The 7658-nt window shown below is 44.1% G+C and overlaps 1 long non-coding RNA gene across 2 annotated transcripts in view; it reads left to right on the top strand.

Annotated features, from left to right (window-relative positions):
- The first annotated feature begins 947 nt into the window (after window positions 1-947).
- Window positions 948-7658, top strand: part of LOC146860277 (uncharacterized) — a 159215-nt gene continuing 152504 nt past the window's right edge. The window contains exons 1-2 of one of the 2 annotated variants that reach the window (XR_014979125.1): window positions 948-1013; window positions 1233-1336. This is a non-coding gene — a long non-coding RNA (uncharacterized LOC146860277). The remainder of the gene's footprint in view (window positions 1014-1232; window positions 1337-7658) is intronic. The other variant, XR_014979126.1, reaches the window with a different exon arrangement.

Genomic DNA, 7658 nt, shown 5'->3' with positions numbered 1-7658 from the left:
ACGCAAGATTAAGGTTAGAATACAGGAACACCTTAGCACTATAAGAGTGGGCAAACTGTCTACGAAACTGGTACAACACTGCAAGGAACAAAAACATACATTCACTTGGGTTGTACTGGAAAAAGTGATGGGGGACCCACAAAATATAGATATGATTTTGGCAACTAAGGAAGCGCAATGGATTTTTCAAGAGAGATGTGACCAAACAGGATTAAATGATTTTATAGAGTGGAATAAAATAAGAATTTGAATATGATGTACCTTGCATTAGAAGTGGCTGATCATGCGATTACATACGAGGGGTTATTTGGTATCCGGGAGCATGGTATACTATGCGACTGTAGATTACATATTAGTCTCTTGGAGATGCTCCTAGTGACATGGGGCATTTTGGGGTATAAGAGCATGATAGCCCTTTTTTTTTTTAAACAAAGGATCCTATTGATTGTTGACATTATAGCCTACATTGTGAATTGTTGTACTATGCAGTTTGAGGCATTGGAGATAGTGTGTCTAGATTAGGTGCACAGGGATCATATTCAGTGGGCATAGATACTCGTGCATAAAACACATCTGTTTTTTATACATGATGGCCATGATGAAAGAAGGAGGCTGGTGTAGTTTTGAGTGTTTGAGAAAAAAGACCCCCAAAGAAAATAAGTGGGTATAGAGGAATCACTCATAACTCTGGCTACGTTTATGGTGAATTTAAGATTTGTGTACCAATCCATGATGGCCGACACGAAGTGGAGAGGACAATGTGATGGGAGAGATGCTATGCACCTCTCTTTTTTGTGATAAAAACCCTCAAGGAAAGGGGGCGAAAAATGAAGAGTTATTTATATAATCTGCCCTTTCTTGAGAAGATCGGAAAATATGGTACCACTCCAAGATGGCCGCCATAGAAAAAAGGGTCATGTGATGTGATGACGACATCAGCAATACTTGTAGACCGGGAAATCAGTACGCCGTGAGTGAGGGATGAGAGAACACGCTTGGGTGTAAAGGAGGTGGTAAGACGCTAAAACGCCGCATTTCCAAAGTCAGTAAGTGGAGTGCATGGTTTGGGTGACGAGGATCTATTTTTAGGAGATAATCCTGAATCAATAAGAGGCACAATGTTTAGAGATACCTGTAGTATGGTTGAGTGAACAGACGTATATGTCGGTATTTTAAAAGCGGCATAAGTGAGAAGGAGAAATATGATTGTCCTGTCTGTTTGTTATTTTTAGAAGGAATACGACAGTAGCGTATGCACCGAGACGAGGGGCTCATGCTTGGAGTTTTCCTCATTGACGAAGTGGAGGACTGGTACAAATGAGTTAGTCCCCACATGGTAATGACCAGTTTTAAACATGTATAGTGATGTGTACCAGCGGGTATTTTCTTGATAAAGTGGGTGAATTGACTTGGCGCTGTATTTATTTATTCTTGACAGTCACGTGTATAGATATATCAGTGTCCCTGATTGGTGATTTAAAAGACCCTTCAGTCCTGACGATATTGCCGAGAATTGAGAGTGGCAATGAAACATGTCGACCTAAAGGTTTAGGCAACCAATTTTTTATTTGAATAAGTGCACATATAATTAATAAAGTTGGTAACTGTGAAAATTATTTCGATTTTAAAATCATGGGGTCTTGTTTCTTTCAAAACACCACACTGGGCATTACTCTTGCACTTTTTGGGACGCACATTTATATATTTTTTTGGCAAGATGGTTACCAATGATGATATCAGTGGGCATAGCTGGTGAGTACCAATCAGCAAGCTCTATTGGCGGTGCGCACGTGAGGTGCCATCTTGTCCTTTTTTCACAGTAATTACGGTTCTAGGTTCACACATATATATTGTTGGAACCTGTTTTTGATGTGGTATACATCCCTACATCTTTGAGATGAAGACGCTGTGACTGTCAAGTATATAAATAAAGTTTTTTAGTTAGTATAGAATAATTAGGCAGTAAAGTGTGAGGACACTACCTCGATGGAAAGTGAGGAGTAGTTTAGGGAAAACTGTGATGGAACCCCTTCCTCGGCTTATACGTTTAACCTTTAGATGAGGAGCCTATTAATGAACAGGTCTTGTGTGTATATATATATATATATATAGCAGTTTATATAGAGCCAGTTTCTTACAACCTGCAATTCACTCTTGCTTTAATAAGAAAAAAAGTACTGTCCAGTAGCCTGAGGCAGATTGTTGTGACAATGATGGCATGCATTATCAGGTGCAGAGAACAACTTCCAGATGCACGTCGCACTTTTGCCCATCACCCATGCCGGCCCAAAAAGAGGAGGGGCCACGACGTTCGAGAGGCACAGGAGTGCCATAAATATCAGAGAGGCATCCCGCAGCACAGGAGCCTCTCACGCCGCCCTTTTGCTGATCACCCTTGCTGGCCCAGAGAGGAGGGGCCACGACGTTCGAGAAGCGCAGGAGAGCCATAAATATCAGAGAGGCGTCACACAGTGCAGGAGCCTCTGCACACCGTACTTTTGCCCATCATCCTTGCAGGCCCAGAGAGGACGGGGCCAAGACGTTCGAGAGGTGCAGGACTGCCATAAATATCACAGAGGTGGCCCGCAGCGCGGGACGCGTGCATGCGTGCCCGGGCGAAGACCTGCCCAAGATGGGCCCATCTTAGCCCGTCATATACTGGAAGAGACTGGGCTGGGCCACCCCTCTTTCATCTGGAACCTGATTTGAGTGGTCACGCATGCAGCGGTCTTCCAATATTTTGATAGTGTTCTCCCCTTTCTGTCACCGGCTTGTTTGATCATAGCTCGGTGTCATTTATATGCTGGGCATGGGAAAGAGAAAGGCGGAAACAGTTAATGGCGGTGATAAAAGGCAAAGAGCTAGCACATCGATTTTGTCTTATTTGAATCAGGCTGTGGGAGTGTCAGCAGAGGAGATTACCAGTGGTGAAATTGAGCTGGCTGCGAACCATCAAGTTACATCCCAAGAGACGGATACTTTGACTGGGAGAGGGGTTGATCCTAAAAACATAATTACCTGTGCATTCCCCTGCCTCTATCCACCCCACCATCTCAACAGACCCTTTGGCAGGCTCTTCTAATATCAAGGATTCACAGCCCATACCTAGGGACACTATGCTGAAATGTCCCACTAAAACTCGCAAATTAGGGGCCAGACGTAAAACCTGTGTCCCGGGGCAGCTTGTTTACGCTAAGTCAACAAAGAGAGCCTGATCACGGGAAGGCTTCAGTTACACCAGCATTGGACAACCTTAGAGCCAGTGGGAAGGACACTTCAGAAGATTGCCTTTTGGTGTCTTTTAAAAATCTGGAAATGAAGATCGCCACAGCCTTAAACGCGTTTGATACCCGGATTGGATTTCTGTGCTCAAGCAAATAGTGGGATCATTAAAGGGGTCTCTGAATAATTTACAATCAAGCATAAGCAGTTGGCTTTCTGATTTCCAGAGAAATTTGTCGAAAGCAGATTTGATTACCATCTTTTGCAATGTTACTGACAGCTCAAGGGCAGGAGCATCCCCCTAGGTTCAGGCTCAGGCCCTACCTATAGCTTTATCATAATTGTCTTTGTGTGCACGCATCGACCATCAAACTACCCCAACATGCACAGCAGAGGCTTATTCCGGGCAGCACGTCCTTGGCATGGCTCAGGCCATTTATCAGGGAAGCTCTACTAATCCAGATTTGGCTGCTCCTAACATCCCAAAAAGCCTCGTTAGTGTTACGCCCCTCCAATATTACTATCCAGTTGCCCCGCGCGGCCACCCCTTACCTTGTCATGCTGGTGGACGTGCCCCCTCTAAGGAAGGTTCGATCAACTTAAAAATAAAGTCGTTCACTGGTTGGCAACCAGGGTGAATACTTTCTACTCTCCCATGCAGACTCTGGCAGAAGAAATCATATTGGCCTGCAGGGTGGGCTGGATAGGCCACACTCAGAAAACAGCAAAAGGTGATTGTATATTAGTGAATTTTAAAAATCCTGCACGGGCAGGTTCGATTTTTCATGCCCTAGGATCTAAAGGCGCATCAATGGATCGTATAACTGTTTTTCCTTTGGGCTTCATTTACCCGCCTAAAAACTCTGATGGTTGGGTCATGAGAGACTGAAATTTGATACAGGAAAAGTCACGTCGTGGGCGAACAAACCCTTGTGTTTCATGCGACACTACTGCTTTACAATCAAGTAATTGCTTCCTACCCCTGAGCAAGTTAGATGACCCAGACTGACTGGAACCTATTCCCATCACAGATATTCAGAACTCTGTTATTCCAAACCAGGAACCTGCTATTATGACCAAAGACTCTATTGCGGTTCTTAGTTGGAACATTGCTGGGGTCCAGAATAAGCTTACAAATGGTGATCGGCTGGGCATGCTGAAGAATTGTACCTTTATTTGGTTACAGGAAATGTGGGACACCGAGGTTTGCTTGTATCTTGATGGTTTTTCCTCGTACTCAGTCCCAGCTAGCCACTCCTCCAGTTGGCGGGCTAGTGGTGGCTGTGGCCTTACAACTCTAGTTAAACTAGAGTATAACTGTAAAGTGGAGGTTATAAATTCAACCCGTAAGACCATCTTGGGCACCCTTTTAATATTCCCTAGTAAGCGTAGACTGCTCTTTTTTAATTTCTATAATGCAGTTACGTTGAAAAAAGAATCATACGCCGTTATCAATCTTTAAACATTCATTGACGTTTTCTTTTATTCTGAACCCCCTTCACTATAATTATGCTGGCTGGAGATTTTAATTTGCATCCTTGTTACTCCTGTTCAAATAACACAGATTTAGACTTTGAGGGTTTATTCGAAAACCAGGCATATTTCAAACACACACGTCAAGGGGACGTTGCAAACAGCCTTATCTCCGAGTTTAACTTGGTGAATTTGATGGTCAGTAACCAGGACTATCTGGAGGAGAGAATACCCACTTTTAAGGGGAGTGGCATTGCATCGTGATTGATTATATTTTTGATTCTGGCTGTCTTTTTACTGCTCTTTTAGATTTTAAGGTTTTAAAACACAACCTGAGTCACCACAGTCCGCTAACAGCATCATTTTACTGGGATAATAAATCGATTAAATCAGTACCCCCTTATAAGGAGCCCATCACACTGACTCTTCAGGGCCGAAGAGTAAGGTGGGCTAGAATTGTTCCCTCAGCTTTTGTCCAAAATCTGATCACCTCTTGTCAAACCGATTTTCACACTTGTTTGTCTGAAGTAGAGCCACCACAGAGAATCTTGCCGTCATTTTCTAATTTTAGTAGGTTTATCAAATCTGCACTTCTTAAAAGTGCTCCTTCTCCGGCCACAAGTGTAGAAAGATGCTTTGATAGTCAGTGCACTAAAACCCATAAGGACCTCTGGAATTTTTGGCACGCAAAACCCTGCTGCCAAGAGAAGGTCAAAAGGGCCGGGACAGCTTTCAGAATGGCCTGTAAGGAACATCAAGCCTAAATTAAAGAAGCGTCCTGGGATAAGCTACTGATTGCTAGTCAGCACCGTGATAGCTCCGCTTTTTGGGGTGTTATTAATTTGTCTCTTTTCAGTAAAGATCACCTCACTAACCAGGCCTGTACTATCCCCTCTCTGGCCTGGGTTGGCCATTTTAAGGGTAGAAGCAAAGCAAGTGCTAACAGAAGACTCCTGGACCGAGCATAATATAATTTTGAACTTGTCAGAGCTGCCATCTCCCAGTTGCCTTTAAACAAAGCTGCAGGGTCTGAAGGGGTACCAGGGAACATATACAAAACCCGTATCGATTGGTGTGCCCGATTCCTGACACTGCATTTAAACTCTGCAGCTTCCAGCTATTTCCCTTCAACCTGGTCTCAATCAATAATAGTCCCTGTTTTTAAAAAAGGTAACATGTCAGATCCGGCCTGCTTTAGGCCCATTTCCCTTATAGATTCAGAGGTGAAAATGATTGGTCATATTTTATTAAACCACCTCACGGAGTGGGCCGAAGAGAGAGGCTTTTTATCTGACTTTCAGTATGGGTTTTGCCCCTGTTGGGGTACTATAGAGCAGACTCCGAAAATCTATTTATTAACTTGTAAATACACTAAGGCTAAGAAGGGGGCCATTCACCTGGCCTTCATGGACCTTAGCTCTGCTTTTGATAGTCAATCGCTCTAACCTTTGGTCCATGATTGAACAGATAGATGTTGATTTATCTTCATTTCAAAATGTTTTTTATTGAAATTTTTCCTCAGAGTGCATCAAAAGCATTACAAATGCGACAAAGTGCAGAAATATCATCCGCCCAGGTATACAAAACATTCACAAGATCTACAGTTAACCCCCTATGTCCAAACGAATGAAGTTTAATATATGACAGTTTCATCAGGACAAGTCGCAAACCCGGTAATGTAAGCTTATAACCATCTACCCTTCCCTGAGAGTAACATAAAAAGGAAACTTAATTATACCTAAGAGAAAAAAGAAAGGAAACAAGGAATAAATCGAACTAAAATGTCATGGTGCAAATGAAAAGAGAAGAGGAATGGATGCGAGGGTCGGGGAGTCGAAGTCTACACCCCGATGATCAACGCAGCAGACCTACCGCTCTGCGGTGGTGGGTATTTAGATTAGGAATAGAGGGAGGGCCCTAAGCCTTGGATTACAAGCTGTCAATGGGAGCCCCTCTGATAGGTATCTGACTAGTGGAGACCAGATGTAATCAAAACCCTTCCTGGTGTCCTCAACAATATCAGTCATACGCTCCAGAGCCAAAGCCCGCCACAGTTGTGCATGCCACTGGGTTAGGGATGGGGCCTCCGGCTTCTTCCAAGCCGCAGCTACTGCCATTTTCACTGCCCCAAGCAGAGCCATAGTACGGATTTGTCACTCTGTGTCTGTCTTCTCGGGAGTGGGTCCCGAACCCCCAGCAAGACATGTTCTATAGAGTCGGGAATTGGGTAGCTCAAGATAAGTTTTATTTGAGACAGGATCGCCTTCCAAAAAGGCATGATGACAGGACAATCCCACCAAATATGTCTGAAATCACCTAAGAACCCCCACCCCCTCCAACACCTTTCAGAGGTTCCCAGAAAAATCGTATGTAGCTTTTGAGGGTACAGGTACCAGTCGTACATGTGCCTCCCTGAGATACATGGAACGACTGAATTTCGCTATATCCCTACCCAAGTGTTCCCACTGCTTGTCTACCATAGGGGCATCCAACAAATTATTCCAAAAATGTTTGAAGCGCGGCATTGCTCTGTGGCTCAGCACTTGGATAAGAGCATACAAGAAGGATATACACCCTTTGGAAGAGGACCCCGATTGCGCGAACTTCTCGATAGGGAGCAACTCCCTGGTAATGGCCTGCCGCACCAGGGGCTGCTGCTCTCAATGTTTCAGCTGCAAGTAGTGGTATTCTTCCTTATTAGTTAGCGCATACTGCGCTTTGCATTCCTGGAACATGAGAAGATTTCCCTTATCAAACAAGTGGGAGATCATGAGGTAACCCCCCTCCCACCATGCGTCAAAGGGGCTATCCTGTAAAGCAGGGGGGAACGCAGCGTTAAAGTGTATAGGCGTGTGAGGGGATGGAAAGGTCATAACTTGAAGTTTGGAGGTGAGAGTGCCCCATAACTTGAGTGTGGTGGAGGTAGGAGTGCTAATAAAAGTACCATTGAGTTGGGTAACAAT

The sequence above is a fragment of the Triturus cristatus genome, chromosome 3_1 (assembly GCF_964204655.1).
Source record: "Triturus cristatus chromosome 3_1, aTriCri1.1, whole genome shotgun sequence".
In the NCBI taxonomy this organism is placed as follows: domain Eukaryota; kingdom Metazoa; phylum Chordata; class Amphibia; order Caudata; family Salamandridae; genus Triturus; species Triturus cristatus.
Note: the sequence above shows the minus strand (reverse complement) of the source record. Positions and strands in the feature narration are given on the sequence as shown.